The 21,019-nt window shown below is 44.3% G+C and overlaps 2 protein-coding genes across 8 annotated transcripts in view; one reads left to right on the top strand and one right to left on the bottom strand.

Moving 5' to 3' along the window:
* The window catches only part of MXRA7 (matrix remodeling associated 7), an 836,957-nt gene that overhangs the window by 594,858 nt on the left and 221,080 nt on the right, over positions 1–21,019 (bottom strand). The gene's annotated exons all lie outside the window — the stretch shown is intronic.
* The window catches only part of SEC14L1 (SEC14 like lipid binding 1), a 101,470-nt gene that overhangs the window by 2,353 nt on the left and 78,098 nt on the right, over positions 1–21,019 (top strand). For 6 of the 7 annotated variants that reach the window (XM_050919294.1, XM_050919292.1, XM_050919293.1 and 3 more), the window contains 3 exons: positions 3,488–3,556; positions 5,104–5,171; positions 9,711–9,815. The gene's annotated coding sequence lies outside the window, so the exon portion shown is untranslated. The remainder of the gene's footprint in view (positions 1–3,487; positions 3,557–5,103; positions 5,172–9,710; positions 9,816–21,019) is intronic. The other variant, XM_050919295.1, reaches the window with a different exon arrangement.

The following is a 21,019-nucleotide window of genomic DNA, read 5'->3' as shown; positions in this document are numbered from 1 at the left end:
CCCCTGACCCCCCCTCTCATGCCCCAACCCTGATCCCCCTCCTGCCCTCCAAACCCCTTGGTCCCAGCCTGGAGCCCCCTCCCACACCCTGAACCATTTCTGGCTCCACCCCAGAGCCCATACCCCCCGCACCCCAACCCCCAATTTCATGAACATTTATGCCCTTCTGTACAATTTCCATATCCAGATGTGGTCCTTGGGCCGAAAAGTTTGCCTGTCTCTGGTTTACATAGTTACAATTCTTTATTTACTATTAATCTCTGTTCTGAATTTTAAAACTCTCAGAGCTGAAAGAGCCATTGCCTGACAAACAAGCTCTAATGTTTAATAATCAAACTTAATTTTTATAGATCACATTTTTATTTTCTTTAACACTGCTGATTTCCAGTAACAATAGAAATCTGTGGATTTAGATTCTCCCACATAGAATTCCATCCCTGGCTATTTATCTTAAATTTAAGATTTAATTTAAAAAAATAAGTGTTTTGCCTTCTGATTATATCCCTGTGTGGTGCCATCTTAACTGAATCTGCAGACAATAGACACGGGTGCTGTGAACTGGCCCCATATGTCTCAATAATAATGCTGGAGTCTGATGATTTACCATGGTTTGTGTGGAAGTTCATACTTTTCCCTGTTAGTCATTCAGTTAGTGCAGTGTTTCCAGCATACTTCTGGCCTGACATATGCTGACTCTGTAACAGTGTTAGTATGAACCATATTTTAAAAGTGCAGCTTGCATTGTTCCTTTGCCAGTATAAATAGAACCTAACTCCCTTTCCTTCTACTCTATTGTAGCCAGCATAATAAGCAGAACAGTGGCTTTTTGAAAGTCGATAATATGTTTAACCCTGTACGTGGTCCCTGCTTCAACAGGTGGTGGCGACGGGTGCGGGGTGCTTATAAGCAGACAGACAACATCCCAGTTTACTGAATGAGGCCTGAATTCAAATATTTTTTAAAAAACTCAATTAGTAGCTCTGTTGGGTCATCACTGAAGATTTCATGAAGGAAGTGTGCTTTAAAGAGGGATTTGAATAGTCGGAGTAGCTGTTGAGGGCTCAAGTGTGGAGGATTGTCTTTGGCATGAGAAGTACACACTTTGAAAGAGAGAGCCAGGAAACAGGGCTAAGGAGACACTGCTTCTCAGATGCTGTTAGAGGACATGACTCTAGACAGTGAATGTGCCTCCTTGATACCAGAAGGCCAGTTGGGAGGCCTTTGTTCTCCTGGTTTAACATCTCAAAGTCCTCCCTGAATCCTGGGTAAGGTTAATGTAAAACATCCACTATTGCAACTGGCTAGCAGAAGGAAAACCCAATAGAATGCTTCATGCTTTTCTGGACCAGTTGAACTCTTGTTCATGAGAGTTAAAGTTCCAGCTGACCTCCTACCCTCCCGATAACTGACCTGCACCTGAGACTGCTCTTTAGCCACATAGTGGCACAACCAAGAAGATGGAAGGCTTGTCCACACTTGAAAGTTAATGCAGCTGAAGATAGAATGTGAACCTAAAGCGCAGTTGTCATTCCTGACCAACTGCATGTGTGAACATTCTTATTCCGGAACAAGAGTCCCTTGCTTCTCTTTAGTTTAACCACTGTGAATTAAGCTAAACGGGAACAACGCATTCCTGTTCCAGAATGAGTGTCCACACATGGAGTTGACCAGGGATAACTCTGTAGATACACCTTATAGTAAACAAGACAAGTGCAGAAAACATGTAACAAATTAACAGGTGTCTGTGGATTTGGTGAACTGGGTGTTAAAATCCTCTCAGAGGCAGAGCCCACATAGGTGCCAATAGTTAGGCTTGTCAGTACTCCCCTAAAGGAAACTCCTGCTGCTTTCTCAAGGCTTAATTGCCACTAGACACTTAGTTCCCCTTGAGAGTGGTGATAGAAACCCAGCAGAGTCTTGATTGGGAAGCAAGATTGAGTGTTCCTTAATCATTCTAGGGTATCAGTTTGACCATGTTGGTTGGTTGATCGTCGCTGGCTGACACAACCTTTGTATTTGTTGGAGCTTTGGTGGCTGAGAGGTCTCATTACATTGACTAAAACAGGCCTTCAGGCCCTTTTGAACAGTCAGTTGCTGCAACAACTGGCCCGTCACATGTTAATAAAATAGTAGTTCTCCCCCAATAGAAGGTGGCATTAAGTAGAGGCAACCATTTTGTTGAAGTAGGAGGAGAATTGGGGACCACTAGTTTCTCCAGGTGAAGAAGTGGCAGGTGGCCTCTTGGCAGTGCTGTAGCAAGGAGAATTACCTTCCCTTTCCAGGCAAAGCATTAAATTATGACTCTTTAGGAACTGGGACACCTCAGAACCAGTGTTAAGACTGAATTATTAGTGGTCTTTTTCATCATAATGTAATATTGATAATCATAATGTAACTTATGACACTTGGCACAAACCAAGTAGTGTGTACAGAGTACATCCAAAAAAGCAAGTAAATGGGTACTTTTCCAGATTGCAATAAAATAAAATTGATATACTGCAAAGTAACTGCTATCTTAAATAATGAGCACTTGTCATATTTTCCTAAAATAAATCAAGAAAGCAGCTGGCTTAATCTATCCACTTTTTCACTGAGATTCATAGCAAAGTTTCAGCAAATACTACAGAATCTCTTTAGCTATCTGTCCCTCTTTTCTTTTTCTTTTAAATAACCTGGGGGTTTAGGGAGTCTGGTATTAATCAGACAATGTACAACCAGGTATAACTTTAATGTTCTAAACAAATACTATATCTCCTGTTGTGACTATAATAGTGATGAGATCTGACACAACAGTCCAGTAGAGACCAGGAGAAAAGTGTTACCACCAGGGCCGGTGCTTCCATTAGGCGACCCTAGGCAGTCACCTAGGGTGCCAGGATTCAGGGGACGGCATTTTGTGCACTCCCCAGGGGGCGCAGAGGAGCTTCCAGTTCCGCTCCTGTTGCACCACCGAAGAAGGACCTTCTGCCAACGTGCCGCAGAAAACAGTGGCAGGCAATTGAGCAGCTCGATGACTGCCGCTGTCACCTGCTGCATTTCGGCGGAGGGTCCTTCTTCGGCAGCATGATGGGAGTGGAACCGGAAGCTCCCGCGCGCCCCATGGGGAGCGCACAAAATGCCGACCCCTGATTTCTGCCTAGGGCGCCAGAAACCCTGGCGCCGTTCCTGGTTATCACTCAAATAACTTCTTAATCCAATGGGTCACCAGGCATGTGTATTGCAGTTCTGAATAGCTGAAGCACAGTAGGATCTTCAAAAGTGCCTAAATTATCTAGGAGCACAAATCCCATCCTAATCTGCACGTGAGGCTCTAGTGTCCTCGGCTTCATCTCTAGTAAGTCTGCAACTACGTTCTAGTTAAAACTTAAATGATACTCCTAAAATATAGAAACTTCTAACAGCAAAATGGCTTTTGACTCTCTTTAAATGTACTGTGATTAATTTATGACACTGTCCCTGACTAACAGCTAAACTCTCTCTTGTCTAGGTGCTCCGTGGTATAAAGATAAAACTCTGCTGATTAGAAACCGGATGATCATTCTGCACTGCCTCCTGGGTAACTATTTATTCAGATTTAACTAAAATGTCTATCCAGAACTTTAGTTGCAAGCATATACGTTAGGGCTAATAAAGTGCAAGATCATAGGCTTCCAGTTGACCAGGAGAGGGCAGTGTAATGGAATCTCAGCAGTTAGTGAACTCTTCACTTGCCTGCTACTATATGGATTAACATGCTCTGTTCAGTTTTCTTGCTCTAAAAGTCTCTTTCCTTTGATCTGGCAAATGCTGCTTTTCTCTGGTGTACAAACCAACATGCTTCTGTTCTGTTTACTTATACAGAAAAGCATATATCCAGCAACCTGAGTCCTGAATAAAGCAGATCTGTTTATCACTAACGGCAATATCAAAATGCATTTATAATCAAGGACACACTTCCAACATTTGATAAGGGTATATTCAAGGCATTGCATTGTGGGAAGGTTTGGATTCTCAACTCGTGGAATACCTCAAGTTTTGGGAATACTCTTCATTTCCAAAGTGAAGTTACAACTAGTTAAATATTTAAAGGGTACTAGGCAAGATAAAGTACTACATAAGAAACAAGTGTTAAGACATTTTTCCCTCCACCCAGCATACAATGTAGTACAACTACTTATAAAAGTTGTTGTTTAGTGGCTGCTGTTGAGAGATTTGTTTTTGTTGTAGCTTTTTCTTCCTTGCAAGCCAAAGTAAATAGTTAACTTGGAGACACCATGTATAAAAATATTTAAGTCAGAAACTTGAAAATAACAAGCCTGTGAGCATACACAGCAGCAGGGTAGAGGAAGGCTTTTGGTAAGGAGAGTGCTGTCACTTTTAGATTATCTTGGTGTAACTTGATATAAAATTTCTCCATCTGTTAATGTAAAATCTCACTTACCAGTATAAGAGTTTTTAACATGAATAAAATACTTGCAGGTCCTTATGTTAGGCAGTTTAGTATACACAAGGTTAGTATTGTGTATTGTGCCTGAATAGCTCACCTGGTCAACATCCAGAAATTCTCTTCAACCAAAGTAGTGGAGGGGTGCATTTGTACCTTTGTCTTGAAATTGCCTGAGTTCAGCCATACTTTGGCACTCATCTAGGCTAGCGTCATCTTGAGCCAGGCATTCTGTATTTGTGGCAGGTAGGCTGAGAGTTACTAGGCCACCTTTGTTTACGGAGTGGTAAACTAATGGGCTGTTTTGGTGTGGGAAGTACTTGCTTGCAGTCTTAGAACTCTTTTGTAAATGTGGTCAGCCGGTCATCAGACCTTTATCTCCTGTGAAATGTGCTCCATTTGCACTTGTCCAAAGAGCGAGCCCCCCTCTCTTTTAAATCCTGCATCAATATCTTTCACAACGGAACTTCAGAGCATCTGCACATAAGGCCTTCAGTGCATTTTGCATCCGCTTCATTAAGCAATCACAATGACTTGCAAATGTCACCCTAAGCTGAATGTACTTTCTGAGTTTGCTTAGCTGCTCATTTTGCACTCTGCACAACTCTGACCTGTCTGTATGTGAAGCTTTTGAACTGTGTTCTTGTGCTCATCTGTGTATCCTGATTATTTCTTTCCAGAGGATTTGACTGGAAGATTTCACCATAATAAAGGAGCAGGATGCCATCACTTCAGCATGACTATTCCTGTATGTAGTCTTCTAACTTGTAGAGTGTGGCTTTGCCTAAACACATGAATAAAATCTAACTTTCAAAAAAGATTACTGTAACTCTTGTTTAAATTCCTGCCATACAACATGCACAAGCCAAAAGAGGTCCTCAGCTCTGCAAGTTTCTTCTGCACTTCTGGCAATGCTAACTTTTGGGAATTGGTGTACTTGTGGCAAATGGGACACTTCCTAGCGCTGATGTGGTGCTTTGAGGATTTGTAGAAGTAATTCAAACCTTGCTGTCCTTGAAGAATACTTCAAGAATTTGAGAATATATTCTTGACGTGGCACTTCTCATTTTCTCCACTAGAGGGTGCAAAGGTATGTTAAATGACTGAATTACAACTGAACAGAGCCCATCCAGAGACTTTTAATGAGAAAAGCATGCAATGGGGTGAGAGCTGGTTTGGGAGTACTTTCCAGTTAAGGAATTCTCTATTATCTCAATTGGCTGTTGTCCAGAATGGATGTAGATTATGTAAGGGGCCAGCTGTCCTGAAAACGAAATCCACATGACAATACAGTGCTGCATGTTGTGCATTTACGAGTTAGTATTAAGCAAACAGTGTAGGAAGAAGGTCTGTTGTACACATTTATTGAGGGAGAAACACCCAGTAGTGCCTGCGGAATGTACTAATTTTAATTTACACTGCTGTGTAAAATATGTGGCAACAAGGAGACTTACCTTATAGTGAAGGAAATAGTACTAGCTACATGCTGCAGATTTAGTAGGCTGTCACATTTGGTCTGGCGCGAGAGCTCATCCTTCACACTTGGCATGGTAATTCCGTCTAAGGCCTTGTCTATGCTAGAGAACTGCTTTGGTGCAAGTCTCAACAATGCAGTGACTCCACGCTAGCCAGTCTGTTCTGGGTATATTCAGTGCATTGCATTGTTGCATAGCACTCCCTGCAAGTGCTGTTAATTGTTCTTGGGATGGGTATCATTGGCTATCTCCTTGGAACAATTGTATATTTGCATCTGTTCTGTGCTTCCATCTCCAACTTCAGATGGCTCTGACCTGCTCAAGGATCTATGCACCATTAGTGAGGGGAAGGGGCTACGCCATAACACTTGCAGATGCTCTAATGGAGGATCACTCAATGGACTACCCAGAGGATTGGATGGTATTACGATGAGCAACTTGGGTGTTGCAACTTGAAGGAACAAGGAGGCTGATTATTTGGAATTGATTTCTTCTCTTTGGATCACCCTCTTGTGTGTGGTTTGTTGCTGAACTAACTGTTCTCTTGTCTTCCCCTCTTGATCCACAGATGGGAGTGATATGGGTTGGAATGAGGATGTCCTTCCAGGCCTATTGATAATGCTCAGTCAATTCCCTCATCTAATGCAGTGGGCCCTAGGCATTATTTGGTCCTGGCTTGGGGATAACCCAAATGAGTGCAGGACACTGTAGCAAGGGACACTGGGATTGCACTTGGAAAGCCAATTGCACTTGTGCAGCTGCCACACTAGCATATCCTGTCAATAGTGGCATTGTATTGGAAGTCACTGTGTCTCTGCACCACCTTTTTAGCTTTGCCCATAGCAAGGGTCATGACCGTGAAGATATGAATGTCTGCAACAATGCATAGTAGGGCCACGCCAAATAAACAACCATGAAAAATGCATCACGGACCGTGAAATCTGGTCTTTTGTGTGCTTTTACCCTGTACTATACAGACTTCACGGGGGAGACCAGCATTTCTCAAATTGGGGGTCCTGACCGGATTTGCAGGGGAGTTGCAAGATTATTTTAGGGGGGTCACAGTATTGCCACCCTTACTTTTGCACTGCTTTCAGAGCTGGGCAGCTGGCCAACAGCCACTGCTGTCCGGCCGCCCAGCTCTGAAGGCAGTGCCTTGCCAGCAGCAGCACAGAAGTAAGAATGACAGTACCATGCCACCCTTACTTCTGCACTGCTGTCTTCAGAGCTGGGCAGTAGGAGAATGGTGGCTGCTGTCTGAGGGCCCAGCTCTGCAGGCAGCAGTGCAAAAGTAAGGGTGGCAATGCCATCCTTGCTCCTGTGCTGGTGCTAGTGGTGGCTCTGCCTTCAAAGCAGGACTCCTGTCCTGCAGCTGCTGCTCTCCAGCTGCCCAGCTCTAAAGGCAGAGCCGCCACCAGCAACGGCGCAGAAGTAAGGGTAGTAGTACTGCAACCCCCGCCTACAAAAACCTTGAGACCAGCCCACAACTCCTTTTTCGGTCAGGATCCCTGCAATCTCAATACTGTGAAATTTCAGATTTAAATAGCTGAAATCATTAAATCTATGATTTTTTTTTTTTAAGCTCCTAGGACCATTAAATTGACCAAAATGGGCCGTGAATTTGTTGGGCCCTGTGCAGAAGTATTTGCATAAAACAAGCATTCTGGAGGGGTTCACAGTGCCAAAATTCTTTACCTTAAATAACACTTAAGGGACTATTTTTGCCTCACTCTGCCAGTACGTGCTGGCCAGTCTTGTAACTGGAATAAACCTTGGGGGGGCAGGAGTGATGCTACTGTGCTTCATGCCATACTAACTCAAATGTGTTGCCACTCTGTTATGACATAGATGGCTAACTCACTGAGTTATTTTTAACATTGTACCACTTGGTGAACTTGAAGATTAACATGTTTGTTCCATTGTTCAGTTATACTGTAACTTCTCACTGCTCCCTACCTGCAGCAGGGGCAGGTTAATGCTTGTACTAAGTGTGTGGCTGCTTAGTGGCCCTTGCTTCAGTCTCATTCTGTCAGCATTTTCCTTTCCCCAGCAACAGCCTCTGTCAGCACCCAGTTACTTCAAGAGATCAGCTGGAGCCCATAATGAAAAGTTCCCTGAATCCCAATCTTGTGCTGCTATAGAAACCCACTATCTCCACACTAATCTCAACCCACCTTGTAGCTACTGACTAGGGACCCACACTTGGTTTTGCATAGTCTGCAAAATCTAGAGCTGACTCTGTTTTTGAGTTTGTATTCAGGTGGCTCTGAGTTGAACCTTACTTAAGTCATTTTCCACTGGCAGTGGTGTATTTACTCTTCAGTTAGATCATGCAAGTTCTTGCTTGGGTCACGTGGGCCATGCAGAACCTCACTGAAATCAGTGGGATGTTACATGGCAGCAGGATCTGCCCATATGGATCAGGTTGCAGGTTCAGGGCCTTAGGCCTACTCAGTTTGTCTGTAAGGAACCAAGAATGGGTTCTTGTGGATTTTATTCATAGGAAAAAAATTATTTCCTTCTGAATGATACTTGGCTTATAGGAAAGGAATATTAACATCTTACAAGATCAAAATTCAAATTTTCCTACCAGGCCTTTGGATAAACCATTGGTAGCTGTTGTTGTGTGCACTTAACAGATCGTGCTCTTGCACAAGTATCTTACAAGGGATACCCGCTATCTTGTAATGGTCATACTGGTGTACTTGCCAAGAGTGGACGTGACTTGCCCAGGCTGATCTCTCAACAATTCCACTGTCTATACAATGCAGTGTCTGAATTACGGTACTTAGTTATACTAGATGTGTTGCTGTAGTAACAGCCCATTTTGCCTATAATGTAGGGATTCTCAAACTGCGGGTTGGGACTCCTCAGGGGACCGTGAGGTTATTACATGGGGGATCGTGAGCCGTCAACCTCCGCCTCAAACCTTGCTTTGCCTCCAGCATTTATAATAGTGTTAAATATATAAAAAGTGTTTTTAATTTATATGGGGGGGAGGGTCGCACTCAGAGGCTTGCTGTGTGAAAGGGGTCACTAGTACAAAAGTTTCAGAGCCACTGCTATAATGGATATCTTCAGGAGACTGCACTTCCATGCAATCAATGTGCAGAGGCCTGTTTTTATGTACTGATGTAAAATTGCAGGAACTGGATTAGTGATTGTAAACATCTTTAATTCTAAGAAAGCAGAACTGACGTGCGAAAAATGGGTCAATTTTTTTATTGAAGGCTGTGTAATTTGCAGAACATATTTAAATATCTAACTTGTTTACCAGCAGAAGTGATCCTTGCATGTTGTGGAACTGACTAGTGTCTGTTTGAAGTAGAGAATGGTGCTATCTAACTTTTCTCCTCTCCGCCTGCTTCAGCCATATAATAATCTTCACTCTTTCATGGTCTGCTATGTGGAGGGATATACCCAGATTTGCTGATCAATTACCCACTTTATTTTCCTCTAACTGGTAGCTGCTGAGGGCCTTTTAAATCACAGATTACATTTTATTACCAAGACTAAGAGGGTATCCAAATACGCAAGCCACTCAGTGTTGGTATTAGAGATCTGTATTTTATTCTTAAACGGTTCTGCTGGGCAATCTCATACAATTAACACAAAGTAAATGCATTAATCCATCACAGAATTCTCTTCCTAGACTAGCTCTAAGCACTTCAGCTGTAAGCACTCTCTTTGGCTGTGGTTCTCCTTACTGACTTTTTAACTGAAGGGAAGCCTGTTTGCAAATGTCACTTGGAATAAAAGCCTGTGGTAAATCGAGTGACTATATCTACTCCTCTCCCCTTCATTTCCCCCAGCCATGCAGGTCAAAGAAATTTGACAACAGACTGGCACTTGGGAGACCAGAGTTCTGTTTCCAGCCCTACAGTTGACTTGCTGTGTGATTTTGAGGGTCGCGGCGGGTATGTCTTCATGGCTCAGTAGGGTTTCTCTAGGTCTTGCAAGGCTGTGTCCAATGGTTCTTGGCAGTAAACTGAGCAACAATGTGAATGGTGGGAGAATGCATGTGTCCTTCTGAGCACATATGGGGAATAGTGAGAAGACATTAGAGGACTGTCTGCACTCAAATGATTTAGCCTGCATCCTTGCTGCAAGGTGGACAGGTTACCAGCACAAGTGGAATCCATGCTCTAACCCGCATCCCCAGCCAGGCCAGCTTGAAAGCACCACATAACTTGGGTTAGAGGGCTTTGTGTGTGGATGGGGGAGTGGAGCAAGATCCACATAAGAACCTGAGCTAGCTTCAGTGAAGATATACCCCCTAACCTCAGTGCCTGATTTTCCCATCTGCACAGTGAGAATGAGGGGCTTTCCCATGTTTATAGAGTGCTTGGAGAACTACAGGAGAGTCATGCTGTATAAGCTAGCCTCACATACATCAGGATAAGCAAGTGTTAGCTTCTGTGAGTCTCCTTGATGTGGCAGATTGGAAATTCTAGAGCTCCAATTTTGAAAAAGTTTTTGTACTGAATAACTAAAATGCTCACTAGAGTCAGTACAGCCCTTGGGCTTATTCTAACATTCTATTTATTTTATACAGAGCTGCCTTGTCCTGGGTTAGAAATAAACTTCCATTGACAGTTCTTGCAGTAGCAGCCTGGGAACAAGAAATGTCCTATCCTCTATAGTGATTATTATTTAGAGAGGCTGGGCAGAGGGAGGATCGACCCTGATCAACCAAGAGCACCCAAAAGCCTGCTCCAAGGTCAGGATAGGTCTCACAGAACCAGTCAGACTCCTCCGTTTTGCCTTGAGACAGTTTAAATATGAAGGGCTTAGACAGAAAAGGAAACCTCAGGGTGAATCTAGACAAAGCCTCCCTTGAGCACTGGCTGCAAAAACAAATTCCTCCCCTATTCTCAACAAAGGTCCTGGCTGCCTGAGGGGTTACTTTATGTGGCTCTAAGCTGCCCTAAAGCCAGCATAGCTGGCTCCTGGAAGATGACCTTGATGGAAAGGTTTCAGAGTAGCAGCTTGTTAGTCTGTATCCGCAATAAGAACAGGAGTACTTGTGGCACCTTAGAGACTAACAAATTTATTTCAGCATAAGCTTTAGTGGGCTACAGCTCTCTTCTTTGGATGCATCCGAAGAACTGAGCTGTAGCCCACGAAAGCTTATGCTGAAATAAATTTGTTAGTCTCTAAGGTGCCACAAGTACTCCTGCTTCTCTTGATGGAAAGGAATCCTTAGCTGCTGTGGAGAAACAGTGCAACTACTCCCATGCCAAGCCCCTCGGTGTACCTGGAGGAAAGGAGGACAGGGCTGGTACTCCTTGGGGCAACTGGCCACATGAGTTAGAGCAAGCCATGGGTTGTTAATTCTGGCAGGGAACCAGCCCATTGCACAGCTGGACCAGAGTCATGAGAATGTGAAGACAGGGCCTTCTCCATTGCCACTGCAGCCAAGTCCCTTTCCTTACCTCCTAGCTAAGCTGTACTGTGCATCGGCTGCAGCTGTGGATTTGGACTAAGGTCGCTGCTAAGGGTTTTTGTTCCTGTCTCCCAGTGTCCCTGGTTTGGCATGCCGTTAAATTCTCCAGGTTACATGCGGAATGGCTTGGAGCTGAGTTTCTTTGGGAGGGGAAAAAAGAGGGACTGTTTTAAAAGTTGTCTGAAAGCAGGCAGCTGATCCTGATGTGGTCTAATGCAGTCACTCCCAACCTCTTTGGATTGGCTGCTGGTTTTCCCCCTCCAGGCCACATCTCATTGTGGCTGTCACCATCACTTCTTATTTCTGTCCACTTGCTCCTCCTCTCTTTTTTCCCCATTTGCTATTCTTAGGGTATGGCTACACTTACAATTGTACAGCGCTGGGAGTTACAGCTGTGTAGGGAAAGCGCTGCAGTGTGGCCACACTGACAGCTACCAGCGCGGCAGTGTGGCCACAGTTGCAGCGCTGTTGGGAGTGGTGCATTGTGGGCAGCTATCCCAGCATTCAAGTGGCTGCAACGTGCTTTTCAAAATGGGGGTGGGGTGGAGTGTGACAGGGAGCGTGGGGGAGACAGAGTGAATTTTTGGAGCTGACACTGTTCTCAGCTCCCTGCCTTGCAAGTTCTAAGGAATGGAAGATACACAGCTACCTTCAATCATTTTAAAAGTTTTGACCCCTTCCCCCACTGCTCTCTTATTCACTAAATGCAAATTATGCACTCCTAAATAGCCTTCAGACCACATAAGCAGCTGCTCAACAGGTACTCCCCTCTCTCCTCAAGCAAACAGCTGTGAACATTCCAAAGCAATTCCCCTATCTCCGCTCCTCACTCGCTGGAGCAAAGAGCAGCTGTTTGTTTTTTAGATTGGGAGCTCAGAGTTCAGCCATTCTTCCGGTTTGTTGTGGACAGGAATTCTGGGATACCTCCTAATACCCTGGAGGCCAATAACAGTGCTTTTGGTGGCCACACTTGACGAGCAGCGCTGCATCACCAGCGCTGCAATCGTTACACCCCAAGCAGACCAGGTGTACAGCCAGCACTGCAGCCAGGGAGTTGCAGCACTGGATGTGCCTTGCAGGTGTGGACAGTTACTAAGTTGCAGTGCTGTAAACCCACCACCAGCGCTGCAACTCTCCAGTGTAGCCAAGCCCTTACTCTCCTCCTCCTGCCCCCAATCCACATTTGGATCTTGGCATGCCATGCCTGCTGCCACTGTTATTTAGATTTCCTTTTCTAACCTGTATAATTACAAGCTATATAGTCTGCCTGTATTATGTAAATTAACCTTTCACATCCTAGAGCTAAATTCACCCCTCAGAGACCAGCACAAATCTTCCATTAGGCTTAGTGCAAGTCAAATGCTTTTCAGTGGGAGAATTCTGCCTGTCATGCACAGGTGGTCCTGTAACATTTACTGTGTCTGAGTGGAGCACTTACAGCTTCCATAAATCACTGTGTTATGGACATGCTCCATCTCTTTTTCTGCAGTGCCAGTCATCTACCAGGTCAACACTCAGCCACTTTGGTGGTTCTTCATATTGAAGTAAAACTTTATGTTTAAAATACAACTAATTGTTTAAAGGAGCCTCCTTATAATCACCAGTTCTGTGTACTTTGATAAGGCGAGCTGTGTACTTGTTTATTCAGTTTGAAGCAAGATGTTCCTTCCTGAGTGGGCAAGAATAGTTCGTCTCATTAGTACATGAGTCTCCAGAGCAATGAGTTATCTGTTTGGACTAATTCCACGTGCTGACTGAGAGCCCAAGAGGAAGTGTGCTTTGTTAGAGAAAGGGCCTCTCTTGTGAGAAGGAATGTTATTCTTTGGCAGGTTACGGTCCCAGTTACATTTGCAAAGATCTTTGGGGAATACAGGCTTTCAGCTTGTCCTGAAAGTAGCAAAGGCAATGTGTTCATAGGTCATGTATTTATAAATACAGATTCAGGTCCTGACTTCCGATCACTCCGTTTCTTGAACACCAAATGGACAGAATTAGTTCTAATCAGTCATACGTAGGAGGAATGTGCACTTACAGCATTTTTATCCTGTTTATCTAATCGTAGGCTGACACACACAGCTCCCTCTAGTCACAAATGTAACATACACAGCCTTCTATTTTGGTCCCTGCGCACGCGCCAGTACTCTCATTGCTATTTCAGTCTTGTGGCCACTCACACCTCTGCTAATTGTCATTGGGTTTTTGTAGCACTACTTTAGTTCGGTGCTCTTGCACAGCGCTGTTCACAATTTTGACTTCTGCCCTTTTGCCATTCTAATCATAGGGATCCCTGGAACAGGGTATGTTAATCATGCACTAGGACTTTGGGTGGGAGACTAAAATCAGCTTATCAAACTTATTTTCTTTTTTAATTTAAGATAGGATTTGAACCCAGAACACTAAACATGACTGTGTTAACCTATTTAGTGCCCCTCCCCTCCACTTGGCCTCCTGACCAGATAGCTGATAAACAGCTAGAATAGTGGTTCTCTTTACTAGGAGAAGAGGTGTGGTCTTTACTAGGAGTTTACCTTGAGTTAAGACAAGGCAGTTTGTAGCTTTCATTTGAGTTAGCATGTCTGGTTAAAAGACCAAGTTCCCCTGTGGACTTTACCTTGATCTGCCAAGTTGTGTGAGAATTACAGACTGCCTTGCTTTCACTAGGGTATTAATGGGAGTTAGCTAACTCAAGAAAATCCCCCTTTTTCCTCATGAAGACAGGCCCTCACTAGCTTTGTCTTCACTGCCAAAAAATTGTGTCTACCGCAGCATAGCTAATGCAGTTTTTATCATGAGGAAACCAGACAAAATCAACTATGGGAAGGGGTATAATGCTGACCTTGCCTAGCTACCTCATGCTAAAAACTACAGGTGCCTTATCTCCGCTAGGATTTTATAGTGGGACAGCAAACACTTGTTGTTGTCTCACTATAATACCCCCCCGCCCCAATGTGCACGCGCACTATTTTTGAACTGAAGACAAAACCCTTGTCATTGCAAAGATGCCCAGTTAGGGATAGTACTGCTAAGAGCTACTGGCAGCATCCTTTGTATACACACATGATGATTTCAGGAAACACTCCCTTGTCTGAGCAGCAACAGATTCCTCTTGCTACCCAGATGACCTAGCGCAGGGGTCGGCAACCTTTCAGAAGTGGTGGGCCGAGTCCAGAGGTGAAAGTAACTTAAGGACTTACCAGTATGCTGGAATCTTGAGCAGGGGCATGGCCTCAACTGGAAGAGGCAGGACCTTTCAAGATTTAAAGCCCCTTAAGCTGGCTGGGAGCCCCAGGGTTTAAATCACCCCAGGACCTACCAGCGGGAGCCCTTTAAATCACTGCGGGAGCCCTGCCGCCGCTACCTCAGGGCGGCAGGACTCAGGAGGGAATTTAAAGGGCCCGGTGTTCCTGCCACTGTGCGGAGCCCCAGGCCCTTTAAAGCACCACCGGAGAAGCCGGTCCAGTCCGGCACGCCGTACCGGACCATAGTGACTTCCTTTCACCTCTGGCTGAGTCTTCATTTATTCATTCTAATTTTAATGTTTTTAAGAAGGTCTCTTTCTACAAGTCTATAATACAGAACTAAATTATTGTTGTATGTAAAGTAAATAAGGTTTTAAAAATGTTTAAGAAGCTTCATTTAAAATTAAAATAAAATGCAGAGCCTAGCCAGGACCCAGGCAGTGTGAGTGTCACTGAAAATCAGCTCGCGTGCCACCTTTGGCACATAGGTTGCCTACCCCAACCTAGCGTGCTATCGCATTCATGTTATGATAATGCTAATTAAGTACAAGGATTGGCATTTCAAAGGTAAACCCCCAAATGGAATTTACAACTCAGCAGTCAAGTCCACTTGGACAGCACACTAGCTTCTTTCTTTTAAAAGTGACATGAGTTTGTCAAATACTGATATTCAACTCATGCAGTAGGATCCTAATTCTCTAGAATAACTTTTTTCTAAAGGGGGAGGGGAACAAACAAAAAACATTTGATTGGAGAGATTTAGCCACAGGTTCATTATGACAGTCTGTGCTCCTTTCGCTGAGAATATAGTAACAATTAGGGTGAACATATTTCCTTATGTTGAATATGGGACACCTGGTAAAATTACTCATATTCAAGTGAGTTCAGTGGCAATCAATCAGAACTATGTAGTACAGAGGTTCAAATTACATTGACTGGGCCCCTGTTAAAAAGAAATGGTGGGCGGCTGGCAAGCAGGGATCTGGCCAGCAGCAGGACCTGCAAGTACTGATTTTGGGGGGCGGGGGTGAGAGAGACAGAAATTACGGGACAATTTTGCCGATTTTAAGAAAAGTTGGAACACCTGCAGGAGGGCTTAAATACAGGACTGTCTCTTTAAAAACAGGGCCTCTGGTCACCCTAGTAACAATGGATAAATGCTTTCACCACACATGAGCTCTGCTTACACACAGAAAGATGGCTTGGGTGTGATAAGGCCCCACATAAATTGTTAAACCAAAGAAGCCAAGTTCCTCTCCTTTCAGGCTACAGCAAGCTAACCAGTGGTTGCTAAGTGAAAAAGGACAAAAATGAATCTTGAAGAAGGGGAGACTTTCAGGCTTAGAGGATTCTGCAGACAACCCAGAGCTCTGTCACAGAGCTAACTTTGAGAGCCGAATTTCCAGCTCAGCTTTTTCATGTATTGCAAGGTCTGTTTACTTCTTCAGCTGTGAGAGAATACAAATGCTGTGGTGGGAAATCTTAGATATTTGGTGAAATCTTGGGCCCACTGAAGATAACTCCCACTGACTTCAGTGTGACCAGGATTTCACCCCTTATGTCTGTGTCTTATATTGCTGGGTTATTATATTGCACAGTATTCTTGCCAGCAAGTTAAAAAGGTTTGCATTGGACGATTAGACTATAAGGTGGATAGAAAGCTGGCTAGATTGTTGGGCTCAATGGGTAGTGATCAAAAGTTTGATGCCTAGCTGGCATCTGGTATCAAGCGGAATGCCCCAGGGGTCGGTCCCAGGGCCAGTTTTGTTCATCCAGATAATTGATAAAGATGCTGAGGGTGCAGTTAATCCCATCAACAAGTTCACAGATGACCCTAAACTGGGGGGAGAGGTAGATATGCTGGAGGGTAGGGATAGGGTCCAGAGTGACCTAGACAAATTGGAGGATTGGGCCAAAAGAAATCTGAGGTTCAACAAGGACAGGTGCAGAGTTCTGCACTTAGGAAGGAAATCCCATGCACCGCTACAGGCTGGGGACTGACTGGCTAAGCAGCAGTTCTGCAGAAAAGGACCTGGGGATTACAGTGGACTAGAAGCTGGATATGAGTCAGCAGTGCCCTTGTTGCCAAGAAGGCCAATGGCATATTGGGCTGTATTAGTAGGAGCATTGCTAGCAAATCGAGGGATGTGATTATTCCCCTCTGTTTGGCACTGGTGAGGCCACACCTGGAGTATTGCATCCAGTTTTGGTCCCCCCACTACAGAAGGGATATAGACAAATTGGAGTCCAGCGGAGGGCAACGAAAATGATTAGGGGGCTGGGGCACATGACTTACAAGGAGAGGCTGAGGGAACTGGGTTATTTAGTCTGCAGAAGAGAAGAGTGAGGGGGGATTTGATAGCAGCCTTCAACTACCAGAAGGGAGGTTCCAAAGAGAATGGAGCTCAGCTGTGCTTAGTGATGGCAGATGACAGAACAAGGAGCAATGGTCTCAAGTTGCAGTGGGGAAGATCTAGGTTGGATATTAGGAAACACTATTTCACTAGGAGGGCACTGGAATGGGTTACCTAGGGAGGTTGTGGAATCTCCATCCTTAGAGGTTTTTAAGGTCAGGCTTGACATAGCCCTGGCTGGGATGATTTAGTTGGCGTTGGCCCTGCTTTGAGCAGGGGATTGGACCAGATGACCTCCTGAGGTCTCTTCCAACCTTATGATTCTATGATTGTGCAGATGTTAACAGGTGAAAGGAAGCTGGGGTTACAGGAGTGAACTATTAGTATTGGTTTGTGGTAGTGCTGTTCTGCAAGCCCCCATCAGGGATTGAGGCCCCATTGTGATACAACAAGAAGAGATGTTCCTGCCCCACAGTATTTACTAGCTCACTGGTAAGTGTTCTTAAGGATTGCCAGAGAATGGCTATGGTAAGGGATAGATGAGCTTTTTGATAGCTGTGTGTATAAATGTTACTAAATAGCATCCTAAATCATAATCTTGCCCAGTTGCAACTTTTCCCATGCCCTTGCTCATGGTATGGATTCCAACAAGGACCCTGCAGGGCAGGGGTGAAAGTAACTTAAAGGACTTACTGATCCGCCGGAGTCCTGAGCAGAGGACGTGGCCTCAACCAGAAGAGGCAGGGCCTCAACCAGAATTGAGGGGCTTTAAATGCCTAGGCCTTTAAATGACCCTCTGAGCTACCAGCTGCAGAGGTGGCTGGGAGCCCCGGGGCTCAGGGGCAATTTAAAGGGCCCATGGCTCCAGGTGCTGCAGGGAGTCCTGGGCCTTTTAAATCATCACTGGAGCCTGCCACCACTACTCCAGGGCTCCAGCAGTGGGGCTTGGGAGGTGATTTAAAGGACCTGGGGTGCCTGCAGCGGCCGGAACCCCAGCCCCTTTAACTCACCAGCCTGGGGATGCCGGTCCAGTCCGGCATGGCATACCTGCTCTTGCCGGTATGCTGGACTGGACCGGCTTACTTTCACCTCTGCTGCAGGGTCACCTTTCTGCTGAGGCTTTGTGCAGTAAGGATGTTACATAACGTGTGTTCTGTTATATGCCTGCAGAGGAAATAAGTTCTTGGCAAAAACACAGTGTTCTGAAAAAATCCTGAGCCATAATTCTGACACCCTGTGAGAGTGCTGTGACATTCAAAGAGTGGGAGGGAGGTAGATTCGGCAGCTTGTTGAAAATGCTACTCAGTTGGTGAGAGGAGATCTGACAGACCCTTTTCTCCCCAGTGCAGTATGGTTTCACTGTCACCATTGTACTTGGCCAACGTGGGGTGGGATGCGGGAGAGAGCTAATTGTTTCCAGGAGCCTGACCTGTCTAAATTGTTCCCTAGGTCCGCAAGGGTGAGTAACATTTAAAGTAGAAAAGCTAACCCGCCTCCACTGGGACATCTGTTTGATCTAATCTACTCTGTGTGTGTGTTTAAAGCTACTCACTCTTACTCTCAACATTGAGCAATGAGCTAGAAATGCCTTTTCTTCCTATCTGGGGGACCTCTTTCATTTTCCATCATTTACCACCCTGGGTCAGAGCTATCTTCCTGCCAGATGAGGATTAGAGGTATGTCACATGGTCACTATACACTCCCCACCTAGGTGCACTGCTGTGCCTCAGTTTCCCTTCTATCAGCCTGTCACATACACCCAATGTACTCCAAGTACTGAGCTACCCAGATACCACAGTGATGGATTCCCAATCTGTGGAGTCAGGGATGTGCATGGGGAAATCAAATCTTGGTTCTTTGCATAGTATCAAATCTACACTCCTTTGAATGGTAGCATAGACCCTCTCCACCAATCAGGCCAGGAATGCCATTTTAATATAAAATCTAGAGCTGGTTTTAAAAGATGGAACCATTTTCCATTGGAAAAATGCAATTTAATTGAAATACAAGTATTTAGCTGGCAATGTGTTCATTGCAACAAAATCTTCAATGGCAAAACATCATTTGACTTTCTCATTATGTTTTGATGTTGTCTAAATGTTTTGTTTCAACTTTATCATTTTTGATTCATTTAGCTTTGACTTTTATGGTAATGTATTTTACTATAGTATATATTTAATATTAATGTATGATACTTATTACATTTAATATATTTAAATATTAATGATAAAGTCAAAACTAAATGAATCAAAATGATAAAGTTGAAGCAAAATAATGTGACCCTATCAAAATGACACATATCAATGCTCCTGAATGAAAAATTTTCAGAATTGTCATTTAGTAGGAAATTTGGAAATTTCTGCTTTTTTTGTCCCAATTTGGAATCTTTCTTAATGTTAGGGTTTCCCACAAAATGAAAATTTGGGTTTACAACCAGCTCTAAAAAAGAACCTTTCTGAATGAATCATTTGGAGCAAGGAGAACCCTTTCTGCTATACACATTTTAATGTATGTTCTCTGTACCTAGCTGCAGATGTTCATATTTAGCAGCTATTAACATATGCTTTGTGCACTGTTCAGGACTTAGTCTGTGGGCTCTCCAACAGTTTGAGTGACAAAGCAATCCCCCCAGGACTAAAACAAGAAAAAAAATAACCATCTCCTGTTAATCATCCTCAAACTGCAGCAAGTTAAATGGAACCCTTGGCTTCTGACACTATATTGAGCTGCCAGGCGCTGGGGGAAAATGTATGAATTAGGGCTCTTTCCTTCATGCATGCAGGGGGAAGGAAATGTCAGATCCCTCTGCCGTTTAATACTGAGCACTTTCAGTTCTTGATGTACTGTGAAAATACGAATTAAGCCTCACCTCACACCAGTGAGCTAAACCTCATCACCATTGTACAGCTGGAGAAATCAAGTATAGAGAGGTTAAATAACATGCCCAAGGTCTTGCTTGGCAGAGCTGGAGTTAAAAGCCAGCAGTCCCTGACTCCCAGCTCCATGTTCAATTCACTAAACCAAGCTCCCTCGCTAATGAGCATGAGCCCTGGGGTGACATCTTGGCCCTACTGTAGACAAATGGCCGAACTCTGGCATTTTGTGGGGGGGCTGAAGTACAGACTGTGTGAAGCCAAGCCCTGAACAGAAGCATAAAAGAGTAGAACTGGAAGAAACCTCTAGAGGTCATCTAGTCCAGTTCTCTGCACTCAAGGAAGGACTAGGTATTATCTAGACCATCTCTGCCAGGTGATGGCCTAACCTGCTCTTAAATACCTCCAATGATGAAGATTCCCCAACCTCCCTAGGCAATTTATTCCAGTGCTTAGCTAGAAGGGTGAGGTCCTGTCATAGTATATTTCCCAATCTGAACCTTAGAGTCCAAAAGTTGGGGTACCAGCATGAATTCCCCTAAGCTTAATTACCAGCTTAGATCTGATAGCTGCCACCAGTCAGGACTTGAAGTGCCTGCTACACTCTGGTCCTCCCAAAACCTTCCCGGGACCCCCAAGACCCAGACCCCCTGGATCTTAACACAAGGAAAGTAAACTCTTTTCCTCACCAGTGCCTCTCCTAGGCTTTCCCTCCCTGGGTTACCCTGGAAGATCACTGTGATTCAAACCCCTTGAATCTTAAAACAGGGAGGAATGTCCCTTCCCCTCTCCCCTTTGCCTTCCTTGCTCTCCTTCCCCCACCAATTCCCTGGTGAGTACAGACTCAGTTCCCTTGAGCCTCAACAAGGGGAAAAAATCAAACAGGTCTTAAAGCAAAACTTTTAATAGAAAAAAAGTAAAAGTTGTCTCTGTAATTTAGATGGTAAAAGTTAGTCTTTCAGCTATAGACACTAGAAAGAAGCCTCCCCCCCCAGCAATATACAATTTAAAATACTTCCAGCAAAATACACATTTGCAAATATAGAAAACAATCAAAAGACTATAACCGCCTGTTCTACTTAATACTCACTATTCTGAATATATAAGAGACTGTAGCAGGGAGATTGGCAAGAAACATGGTTGCATGTCTAGTCCCTTCCAGGACCCAGCGAAGAACCCAAAAGCAAAACCAAAAACCACAGACAAAGG

This window comes from Gopherus flavomarginatus, chromosome 12 (assembly GCF_025201925.1).
Source record: "Gopherus flavomarginatus isolate rGopFla2 chromosome 12, rGopFla2.mat.asm, whole genome shotgun sequence".
Lineage (NCBI taxonomy): Eukaryota > Metazoa > Chordata > Testudines > Testudinidae > Gopherus > Gopherus flavomarginatus.
This window is presented reverse-complemented; position numbering and strand designations above follow the sequence as displayed.